Below are 12,232 nucleotides of genomic sequence, written 5' to 3' on the forward strand. Positions count from 1 at the left end.
TAAAATATTTTAGATGTTTTTAAAAATTTAAAAATGCAAAAAATATATATAAATAAAATACATTATGTATTTTTAAAAGGAGTAAATAAATATATATGTTGATCCCTCTCACACCAATGTCTTACACAGAACTGTATATTGACATTGGAAGGTGATTAATAAGAGGGAAAAAGTTACAGATGCATAATATTTATCCTCGCTAAAGTGAGAACATGGAAAGAGAGAAAAGGAAGGTATGAGCAGTAGCTCCCACCCACACATGTGAGGATCTTAATTTCCATCACACTGAAATCATGGCCAGACAAATGGGAACATACAACTCAACTGCTTCTAATCCTGCCAGCCTCTCTGAACTCTTCACTCAGTAACTGGACATTGGAATTATTATTTGTTTATTATTATTTTTCATTCCTCATCTGAGGACATGCTTATTGATTTTAAAAAGAGGGTAAGGGAGAGAGAAAGAGAGGGAGAGAAACATCAATGTGGAGAGAAACACTTATTGTTGCCTCTTGTATATGTCCCACGCCCCAATTGGGACCAAACCCACAACCTAGGCATGTGCCTCAACTGGGAATTGAACCCAGAACCTTTCTGTTTATGGGACAACACTCCAACCAACTAAGCCACACAACCCAGGGCTGAAACTGGGTTTAATTTTTAAAGAAGCAATATGCATTTATATATTTAGGTCATAAAAGAATTAGAGCCATTAAGGAAAAGTTTATTGGATAATGAATTATCTGCCACTAGACAAAAAAAAAGTGAGAGCTAGGACAGGAAGTGTAGCAGTCCTGGTGAGGCAGGCAGATAGTTAGAAATGAGGATGTCCCAAAGGCATCTGCAACAAATACAAAATATGCTAAAGAAAGCTAAGCCACACATCCTAGGCCAGATAGCCTGAGTTCCTGAAATAGTTACTTCGCTCCCCACAAGTAGCTGGCCTTGAGGCAGGAGACTTGGAGACAGTAGATAAAATAAAAATGAGGAACTCCTGGGAGGCTGACATCAAAGTAAGTAGGTGACATGACATTACCAACATCTTCAATTCTGAAAATATTCTTGTAACATCACTGTAATACTTAAAACCACAGCCAGGCTTGTACATTTTGATGCTGAACAACCTATAGCCCACCTATAGCATCATTACAACCTGACTATAATAAATTAGCACAGCTGTTCCCACCCCGAGTGAGCAATCAGGGAGAACTATGAGTAATCACATGTGCTATAGCAGAAAAATTATGTAACTCCTAATGCAAGTGCAGTCGAGAATAAATGAAGAACAGGGAAGTAAAAAGCCTTGCAAAATTATAACCCCTCAGACAACATGGGAGCTTTCTCTACTCAGGGGATCATCCTGCTCCCATATTCTGTGGAGTATACTGTCCTTAGTAAAGCTTGCTTGCTTTGCTTTACTTGGTTTGTGTGATTCGCCCAATTCTTTGTTTGCGATCACCAAGGAGCTGGTTAGCTGAGCACACCTGCGACACTGGGACTTGAACAACAGTGAAGATAATGTAAATAAAAAGGCTCATGCTAAGTGTTTCAAGGTGATACTCAACCTTAGATAGTCTTAGGCAAGTGGATAAGTATGTTGTGATGCACCAAATATGAGGGGGGACCCCCAAAATGAGAATTTATTGACTAAAACTCATGTATTTATTCTTACATGTTTAAACTTTAGTCACCTTCAAAGTACACTCCATTTAGGCAATACAAGTATTAAGATTTTTTCCACTATTAACAGCTTTTCAATTCCTTGATTTTGATGTCTTTTAGTGCTTCTGCTGTTTTTTGTTTCACCTCTTACATGGGCAAAACTTTTCCCTTTGAGAACTGTTTCATCTGGGGAAACAAAAAAAACTCACTTGGGGTGCGATCAGTTAAATAGGGAAGGTGGGGCACAGGGGTCATGCGATTTTTCATCAAAAACTGCTGAACACTCAGCACAGTATGGGCAGGTGTGCTCATAAATCACCCATCATGACATGGGCAAACGTATTGAAAGAGTCTTCAAAAGAAGTTCACTGAAGCCAAACACAGCCTCTCACAACAACGCCAGCTGGTACACCGATACAGATGGGTTCCTAGAACACTCACCTAGCAGGGGAAGCCTGTATGACAAAGGGCCCACCCTCCAGAAGATAATTCCAGATTGTTGGGGCCCCCTCATATGCCAGTGAGATTATGCAATCATCCTAAGAGAAAGATTTAAAGCATAGGTCACAACACTAGTATAGCTTGAAAAGAAGTGGAAAAGCGAGTGATGAAAAAGAACTTGGAACTCCTGATAATGGCAGTGTGAAGAGGGCAGGCAATTCCTCCCATAGATAATAATTATAAAACCTTCCCTGAATCATTGGAAATAACACAGGTCAGGCAACAAATTGGAAAAAAAGCGTATTCAAAAAATACTATCCTTCTTGAGTAAAAAATACTTCTTTAAATAATAATTCCAATGTCCATTTACTAAGTAAAGAATTCAGAGAGGCTGGCAGAATTGAAAGCAGCGAGTTTTTTATCTTAGGATCATTCTCCAACTCCAGTGCCAGCACTGCCTTAACAGCTTAAAGTGGTAGATAATTGAATTCAGAGGAAAAAGAAAGCCATAGATTGGCAAAAATCCAAGACTGAATATAAATTCTCCAAATCTCTGGCTGACTAATGACTACACAGGCATGCGGTAGGTCCCCGGCAGTCTGAAGAACAAGCTGTAGAAACTAGGGAGAATTCTACCCTTGAAAGACATGCTGGCTCCTGTTGAGATTGCAGTTTGCTGCAACTGTGACTATGTTCCCCCTGAACACAGCATGGGAGTCAGAAAGCTAAAGCTTGAGGTTAGGACTCAACCCTGGGGTGCTCGAGCAACTAGAAATTTAAAGGGGAACTACAGAAGAAAGAGAATCACAGACAGAGTAGTCCCCAAAATCTTGGTATAAGTTCTACCCCAATGACTGGCTGATCACTAACTATGCAAACACGGAGGAGCCACCAGGTAGCCCTGCGAGAATCTGAAAAACTGGAGCAACGCCATCATTATTCATCACGGTGGGCAAACAAATTGCACGTGTTAGATTCAGCCCAGTTATCTGCCCACTAGAATAGAAACCTGACAGTTCCCAGAAGGAAAAAATGACAAACTAGAATCCATAATCAAAAAACATATGATATAAAACATTTGATTTTTCAAACAAAAACTAACAGATATGTAAAGAAATGGGGAAATATGACATATTTGAGGAAGGAAAAAAGCACTTAATAAAAATGGACTCCAGTTGGGTTGGATATTACATTTGGCCAATAAAGACTTCAAAGTAACTAGTATAAATATGCTAAAGATCCAATATGGCAGCAGAGCGATGGGTTGCCATGACTGTGGCTTACTTCCTGCTTACAAATTGAGCACAGTATCTGCACAACCAGATTGCCCTGTAATGTTTAAATGACAAAATCACATTGCAAGCAAATAGTGCTTATGGTTGTATAGCATTGTGACTGTATTAATGCCAATGAATTGTACACTTAAAAACAGTTACAGTGGCAGATTTTATTTATGCGTATTTCACAATTAAAAATAAAGTTAACAATAAATAAATATGCTACAAATTTATAGGAATTGCATTTAAAAACTAAAGGACTGCATGAGACTAATGAGTAAACAGAAACTCAATAAAGAAATAAACTATTATATAGAAAAATGTAGAGGCTAAAATTGAATAACTGAAAAATTTACTAGAGGATTCAACAGATTTAACATTCAACAGACAAATAACTTGATATAAGATAAATGAAAATACACAAAACTTTAAAAGAGAGAAAAAATGAATAAAAATCAAGTGTGCCACAGACACTTCTAAAATGATATCTAACCATCCAAACTTTCTATAATTGTACTAGCAGAGAAGGAAAGTGGGTAAAAAAATCAATAAAATAATGGCTGAATAACTCACAAAATTTAGTGAAAAATATTAACTTTATTTTGAGAAACTCAATGAATCCCCAGGAAAATAAACATAACAACACAAAGGCCCAGATGAAGCCAAATGAGAAGAGGAAATTGTGAAAGCAACAGAAAAATAACTTTATATACCATTGTGTTACATTAACAATACAATTAACAGCTGGCTTCTCAGCAGAAACAATTGCCAGACATTCAAAAAATGCATTCAAATGCTTTTTTCAAAAGTCAACTAAGAACTTTGTACCGTTAAGTTTATCATTCAAAAATGAAAATAATATATATTTCCAGCTAGTCAAAATATGACAGTATGTGTTGATATCATACTACAGAAAATATTAAAGAAATTCTAGAAGGCAAAAGAAAAATGATACCAGAGTGTAACTCAGATGTAAAGGCAGGAAATGGTAAATATATGGACATATGTAAAAGAAAAAATATATATATACACACAATTACTTAAATGATGAAGCTCATTGCTGCTGTTTGGCTTTTAAAGCTCATTATGATTCTCCCCAATGTATTTTGCCAATATTACCCCCAAATACCCAGTTAATACCAGCAAATCATGCCAAAAATATATATGGCACATTCTTGCTCTATGATTCTGCCCTGCTTGAGACGTCATGGGCCCTCACACTGTGTTCAGCGTCCCCAGCACTTGCTCACGTGGGCTCTGACGGTTGTTCGGGGTGCTCCCCAGGCTGCCCAGCCAGCCTCCATTCTCCTCTTCCTTTCTGCTCCTTACCACGGAGTCTCACCCATTTAAAACTCGTCACTCAGTTTGGGCCAAGAAGTGAGAGGACTTCTACAAATCAAGGCTTTCATAAAAGCTGTTGTTTTTTGATCAGAAAAACAGACTCAGGAGACATGTGCTTTTTTTTCTTCTTTTAAACAAACACTTTTAATAGCACTCATTATGTTCCTGTCATGGTTCCAAATGCTTCATAATTATTAGCATATTTCATCCCTACAAGAAATCTATGAGGTAGTTACTATTATTAACCTCATTTTACTAATTTTGAAATTGAAGCGAAGAAAGCCAAAATAACTTCTGTAGCCCTTGCCCTTTGCCCTGATCCTCCCTCCTGCACTGAACTGGGGGCATCACTAGAAATGCAACAGCCATCTTATAAATACATAAGCACAAAATTGACACACTTAAGATTGCAAAGCAGAAGGATTGGTTGCTCTGGGCTGCTAGTGCTGTGGTGATATATGCCGTGTACAGCACTCTGGATCTGACATTTGCTCATTTCTTTTTCTCTCCATCTAACCAGGCAGGACATGAGAAACAATGTCATTTTTTTTTAAACTCAGGAAGTTCTAATTACTTTTATCTAATCGGTCTTTCTTTAGCTTAATGCTTTCCATTCTCACATAGTTACTATAGGCAGCTTGAAGAAGTAGGCATCTTCAGCACTTTGCCTGGTTGAGTTCATGAGGCGAATATGCTATTTTCCATGTTACTGCAGGTGATCGAGTATCTGAACATTCTACCACCACAAAACAAGGGCCCCCTTTCCTCCACCTTACACTATTTTTCTTTCTTTCCTTAAAGCTCCCACTGACCGTCTTTTTGAGGCTTAAGAGGCTTCTACTAATAGTCTCTCCCTTTTCAGTTTTTAATAACTTGCACTTCAAAATTTTTCAAGATTCTTTTTACCCACTCACCACTCATTCCTGAAAGACACACTTGTACACATATGTGTGTATCTATATGTTTGCTAGCACCCAACTTACAGGTACCAAAGTCTGCTCAAACAATCCTAGAACTTCGTGGCTTCACCAACATTAATTCTAATTTCACCACAGATCTTTGGCTCAGTCTGGCTTCATCAGGGCCAGCACATCCCTGCTCCAGCCAGTTTTGAAGACTTTGTGTTGGAATTATCTGAAGACTTACTCAAAGAGCAGATGTTGACACTAACTACTGGCTGGGACTGGAACCCTACGCACAGCCAACCCATGTGTTGTTCGGTTTCTACACAGCACATGTGGCAGCTCTTTTCATGATGAAGCATCCCAGGAGGGCAAGGCAGAGGCTTCATTTCTTTTTATAATTTAGCCATGGAAGACACAGAGCATCTCAGTTGCCACAGTTGAATTCCGCCCTATTCAAGAAAAGAAAGTATAACATCCACCTCTCAGTTGTAGAAAGAGCTTTTAAAATAAAATATATTGGTATGACTACCTTTGGAAATTATAATCTGTCACAGCACCACTTCCTTAATGTGAGAAAATAAACCCCTATTTGATTAAGCCATTATAGTCAAATTACTGTAATGCACATATATTTTGTTACAGATACATATTATACATGTTTTTGTTTCCATGCTTAATAAGTTTCCCCTACTTGACTGTAAACTCTAGTAGGGCAGAGAGTCCTTCTCTTATGTTCCCTGTCCTGTTCACACTGGCCCTTAGTTTTAACAAGACTTCGTGGAAATGAATGAGTAGATGTGCCTTGAGGCAGTAAAAAGAGAAAGCCGGGTGCTGTGGGAGTTAAACCAGGACTCTCAGTGGTGAGGGCTAGCTTGTCGTTCTGTGCTGAGGTGCACTCAAACACTGGCATCACAGCGACCTGCACACAGAGCCTTGTGGACGGAACAAACGTGAGCCTTCAAAGTGAGCCTGCTTCTCAGAATGCTCAGGTATTATACCTTGTGTGAGTGCGTAAAGTAAAGACTCTGAAAACAACCGAAAAATGAATATAGTCCCTTTACAATAACTTTCCAAGGACATTTTATTGGCAAGCTCAGCTTGCTCTACAATTTCCTAATGAAAGCAATTTTTAAGTAACCCTGAACTTGTACTGTGGAGCAAATTGAAAGAGCTTAAGAACATTTTAAATTCAAGTGGTACAGCATAAAAATGTTTGAATTTTACATAAGAGACCATGAAAAACAATGTTAACGTCAAAATCTCCGAAATAATATGTCCAAAAAGCATTTTTTAAAGAAATTAGAAAATAGCAGTGTAATGTAATTAGTCATTTGATATTCCCTAAATATAAGGCTGATACCATGATTATTAGGTGAACTGTTTAAAGTAGGTTTGCTATGATTTCGTGCACTGGAGCATAATATCTACACTCGTGTTTCTTCCAAAGCATTAACTCGATGATGAAAAAGACTCTCAGAAAAAAAATGGAAACTTTTTTCTTCCCTATGACACATGCAATTACCTCACCCTCTAAGGAATGTATGTTGTAAATACTGGATTTATGGAAACACCTCAGATAATTGCACAGTTTTAGGGGTATTGAGCAGAGGAAGAATGGCTGAGCCCCCACACAATGCCCTCTTTTATTCCGTATTAGTCTCAGAAGAATGTGACGCTATAGGTTAACTATGTTTATGTTGTCCTTAAGGAGAAGAAAGTTTATATATATTTTAGACGGCAATATTCTTTTTACAAGCTAACCCCATTTGCAGGAAAGAAATAAAGCCATATAAAAATTGGAATGAATGTTTCAAACCAATATGCTATTTTTTACATGTTTTACATGGTACATTCATTTTTGTCTCGCCCTCACATAACTCTGCAAATAGCTGTTGAAGCCAAATGGTCTCAAGGGTAAAAGCATATGGCTTAATGTTTCTGGGGGTTTCGTTGAGCTCAAAGAGCATCTGGATTTGTTGGCCATGGCTTTCTCTCTTAAACCCGCAAGTGTCTGTTTGAGCCCAGTTACACCAGAACAATTCAGCGATTCAGGGTTTCCTTCTCCATGCAAAAATATCTGTTTACATTGTTCATCTCTGAATGAATATCAGCATGTTATCATTTACTGAAAAAATGACAAGATGGTGTATGGCTTGTGCACCTAATAATCTTTATTCTACTTTTATGCTTCAATGCTTTAATAAATTGTAGGGTATGGTCTAAATTCTTTTTGCTTTGAATTCTTTCTAGTAGGAAAAAAAAATAATCAGAAAACAGATTTCAAAACCAATCTTTATAAAAATATTTTTGAAAACACTATTATTTATATTTAGAGTTATGAAAAATGTAAAGGCAAGTACATCATCAGGAATATTATTGTTACATCCCTGTGTATAGATCTTTGTAAAATTCAGATGGAGAAAGAAAACAGATTAGAAGATGATTATAAGATAACATTGGATAGATGTATTTCCCTTTACTGAATGGTTGTGCTACAACTAATAGATAAACAATATCGACCAATAGAGTAGCTCATAAAGGAGGGAAATACTACGATTTCTTTTCTATTACCTCACCTGATATCTACCACTCCTTCTTTTATTCTGCAAATTCAGGCTTTGACCTTTCCAACGTTGGTGCATATAAGAGAAAGAAAGCAGAAAAGGAATGGAAGGTATTTATTTCACTTATACAGCTCTGGAGTTACAGCATTAGCAATGTCTGTATTTCAAAGAAACCTATGCCAAGAAGAAAATATATATCAGCACATCAGCATTATTACATTCTTGATGTCAAGCTATTTTGTGCAATCAGAATGAAAAATGGAATAACCCTTAAACTAACAATCATCCTAGAACAGTAAATTCCTGTTCCCTGGAAGGTACTGAAGACACCATGTCCATATACACTGAAGAATGCCATGGACAAGATGAAGCGATTCTGTCCCTGCAAAGTGTTTGTGTTCTTCGGAAACTTTCTAGCCCTGAAGACATCTGGCCTACAATCCCCTTGTGCTGGGTGCAAGAAATTCAGTTGTCAGTGTAATCACGTGGGGAGAGTTAAGCAGAGGCCACCCTGGGAGGGATGGGGGTGAAGACACAAGCGTCCTACATCGTGCGCCTTATGGTCCCTGGCAAACTTTTCTTAGTTTGGAAAACTTTCAATTTCAGAAATTACTAATTGCTTTATACTGACGGGATGGTAACTGATCCTTACCATCAAGCAGCAAAGACAGAATTTAGTGAGAGGATTAGACTGAGTTTACATTTCACATATATTTTAAAAATTATGATTTTGTGATTTGTTTTGTTCCACTGTAACCGCTGTTGCATGAATATGTCCTCCCAAAATCCTACACTGAAACCCTGCGCCCTGCCCCCCACCCCCATAATATTAGGAGGTGGGTCTTTGGGATGAGACTCGGCCGGGAGGTGGAGCCCGAAAGAACGGGATTAGTGCCTTTATAAAAGAGACGCCAGAGAGCTGCCTCCCTCCTTCCGCCACGAGAAGATACTAAGTTCTCACGCCAGGAAGGTCCGCACGTGACGATGCTGGCACGCGGACTTGAGACTTCCAGTCTCCAAACCTGAGCAATGCGTCACGGCTGTACATAAGCCTCCCAGTCTGTACAATGGTGTTATAGCAGCCTGTACAGACTAAGAAGACAGTTACGCATTTGGACAAAATAACTGCTCACTTTTTCATATGAAATTGTGGACATAAACTTCAATTTCTCATTATTGCTTGTCATATCTTTGTTGCCTTTACTGTATAAATGACACACTCATTTACATCAAATGCTCCTTTGGTTCTCGGTTGTCTTGCCTACAACAATGTACTGTAACGTAATTACTTAAAATGTACAGCCATGTGCTGCACAACGACGTTTTGGTCAATGACAAGTAGCATATACAACAGTGGTCCCATAAAATCACAACGGAGCTGAAAAATTCCTATTGCGGTAGGTTGTAGTAACTCCCGCTTACACCACAGCGCAAGGCATCGCTGTGTGTGCCGCTCAACCATCGGTCATAACGTGGTGGGCTGGAAAGGCCTGCGGGGCTCAGCGGGCCCCAGCTTCTCGCAGGTTTCTCCCCTTTTTGAGCCAGTGTTACAGTGGATTGAGCAGTTGTGGTTTTTGTTAAGATTGCAAGACGCCCTTCGGTGAACCATGAGGAAACTCGGAAGAAGAAAAGGGTGTATTACTTACAGGCCCGAAGCACTGAGGGCGCACCGGGAGCTGCAGAGCAAGGAGGCGGTAGCCTGTGCAGAGCGCACGTGGGCCTGGGCTTCTGCTTTCACGGAGGTGGGGGCGGCGCCTAGCGTTCAGGCGCTCTCTTCCTGGGTGGATTTAGATGCTGAGAGCAGGAATTTAAAGCGCAGGAACAGAGAAGAACAGGTAGCCCAAATGGTCAGTTATCTGGAATAGCCAAGGTCTCTGAAACACGGGAACGTCCGAGGGGGAGGCGGCCGGCGCGTACCCAGCCCGGAGCAGGACACAGGCGCGTGTTCCGGACAGCCGGCTGTGTGCTGGATGCCAGGCAGTAAAGCTTAAATCAGGCACTTGCATCACAAAACAGAAGCCGATTGTCCAGGCTCACGCTGCAGCTCCTCGCGGGTTAGTGGTGATGCTGGTGTAAGCACACTCGTGCGCTGCCAGTCGTATGGAAGTCGAGCACATGCGATCCAGTGGTGGGCCGCTCCATCGCGTGTGAGTGCACGCCCCGGGGTTTGCACAAGGACCATTTTCTCAGAACCTATCACCATCCTTTAGTGGTGCATGACTGTAAGTAATGTCTTTAAAACATAAGTTCCTGGATCATAAGTGAACTGGAGTAACTTTGAAGTATGTAATTGATCCCAAGCAGTTATTCTGGATGGATGCCAGATCAACTTAGTGTTCTCAATCAAATGTCAATTTTTAAATTTAGGCCCTCGGGGTAAAGCTTTCACCAAAGAGAATAGCCTAAATGTCTGTCTTCCTTTTCTCATTTGGATTAAGGAGGTATTACTGTGAAGTGACATGCAGGTGAAGTTCACTGCCAGGATTAGAAATAACTATAATATTTTCTGAGAGCTATCTAGAGAAAGAAATGAGATGGTGCAATTCACTGGGATTTAAGTTTCTGTTGAAAAATAAATAAAACTTTTTCCCAATGTATTTCCTTTATTCTACATCCTACTTTTGTAGACCGTGATCAAAATCACAAGTTAGGCATCTCAAGTCCCCGTGGCTGTAACAGATTTTTTTCCAGCTACTAACAGATTCATTTCTGCTAAAATTCTATTACTCTAAGCAATTTCTCTCAAGGATTGTAACAATTCTCCTGAAAACAGACCAGCAGCTCTTAGTATAATCTTACTTCATCTAACGGGAGCAGGGTCCACTTCTTATAAATCCTGCAACTGGATGTGACAGGAATAGAAAATTCTATTTCAATACCTTGCAGAGTAGGATGAAAGGCGCTTGAAAGGTGGTTTGGGTTGTATTTTGTTTTGTTGTGTTTCGTTTTCAGTCCTTCTCTTAGAATTAGCCTTTGTTCTAGTTTATTTTTAAGCAAGGCTTTAAGAGCTTTTACATTTTAAGCAGAAATGAAATTTTAAAAAAGAAAGAGAGTTCTCTTTCAAATGGTACTGGCACATAAAACAATATAAACGCATGCCTTGGCAGTATTTTGAAATTATGACATTAAAATAGGTTCAGAAAGAAACGGCTCTGTTCTGCACTCAGCTATACTCATTCACAAATTATCAGCATAGATGCACATACTCAAAAGCTGATGGCGGACACTAACATTGAAAAAAAATGGACTCTGAATGTATATCTGAGAAAGAAAAGAAAACGGGACAAATAGAAAGAGAAAGAAAGAGAGGGTAACAAAGAGGAAAGAAAGAGAAAGAAGAGCTAAAATCATTTCAACTAGATTTACTCTAACAATCTACAATAGGTTAATGAAATTATTTAAGGCTTAAGTTGGTCAAGAAGGTTAAAAACTAAATGAAAAAAAATCACTTGAAGAACATTTATCTCTTAAGATAGTTAAACTGCAGAGAGGTGCTAAGTATCACTTACAAGGCCTCTAATTGATCTGTCCAAGGCTACAGAGCCGGGGAGTGATACAATCAGTCTGTGGCAAATATGAAAGTAAGAAAGAACATAAACATGTACAGCAATCTGACACCTAAATTTTCTATTATTGCAATTAAATTAATAAAATTCTGTAAAAATGTTTAACAGTTCTTGAAAAAAAAACTTTGTAATTGTATTCAAAATAGTTCAGTACAGTGTGCATATGATCCTTGTAAGGATTACAGAGCAGTAAATGTCTAGGTCCATGGGGAGGCTTCTTATGCCTTTTCCTGTCTTCTTTCATCTCTTCCCTTTCTGTTTTTCCCCTTTGGTCTGTGTCCTCCTCCACCTTTACTTTCTCTTCCTTCTTCTCATAACAGTTACCATTTATTCATTACTTAGTAACCTTACTGATGTTCCTGTCCAATGCTGAGTATTAACAAATTATATCTGGTCCCTACTCCAAAGCTGTGCTACATTGTAACTTTCATTACCTGTGTTTATAAACAAGGACATTGAGACCCATTTTGGAGAGC

This window comes from Desmodus rotundus, chromosome 9 (assembly GCF_022682495.2).
Source record: "Desmodus rotundus isolate HL8 chromosome 9, HLdesRot8A.1, whole genome shotgun sequence".
Classification (NCBI taxonomy): Eukaryota; Metazoa; Chordata; class Mammalia; order Chiroptera; family Phyllostomidae; genus Desmodus; species Desmodus rotundus.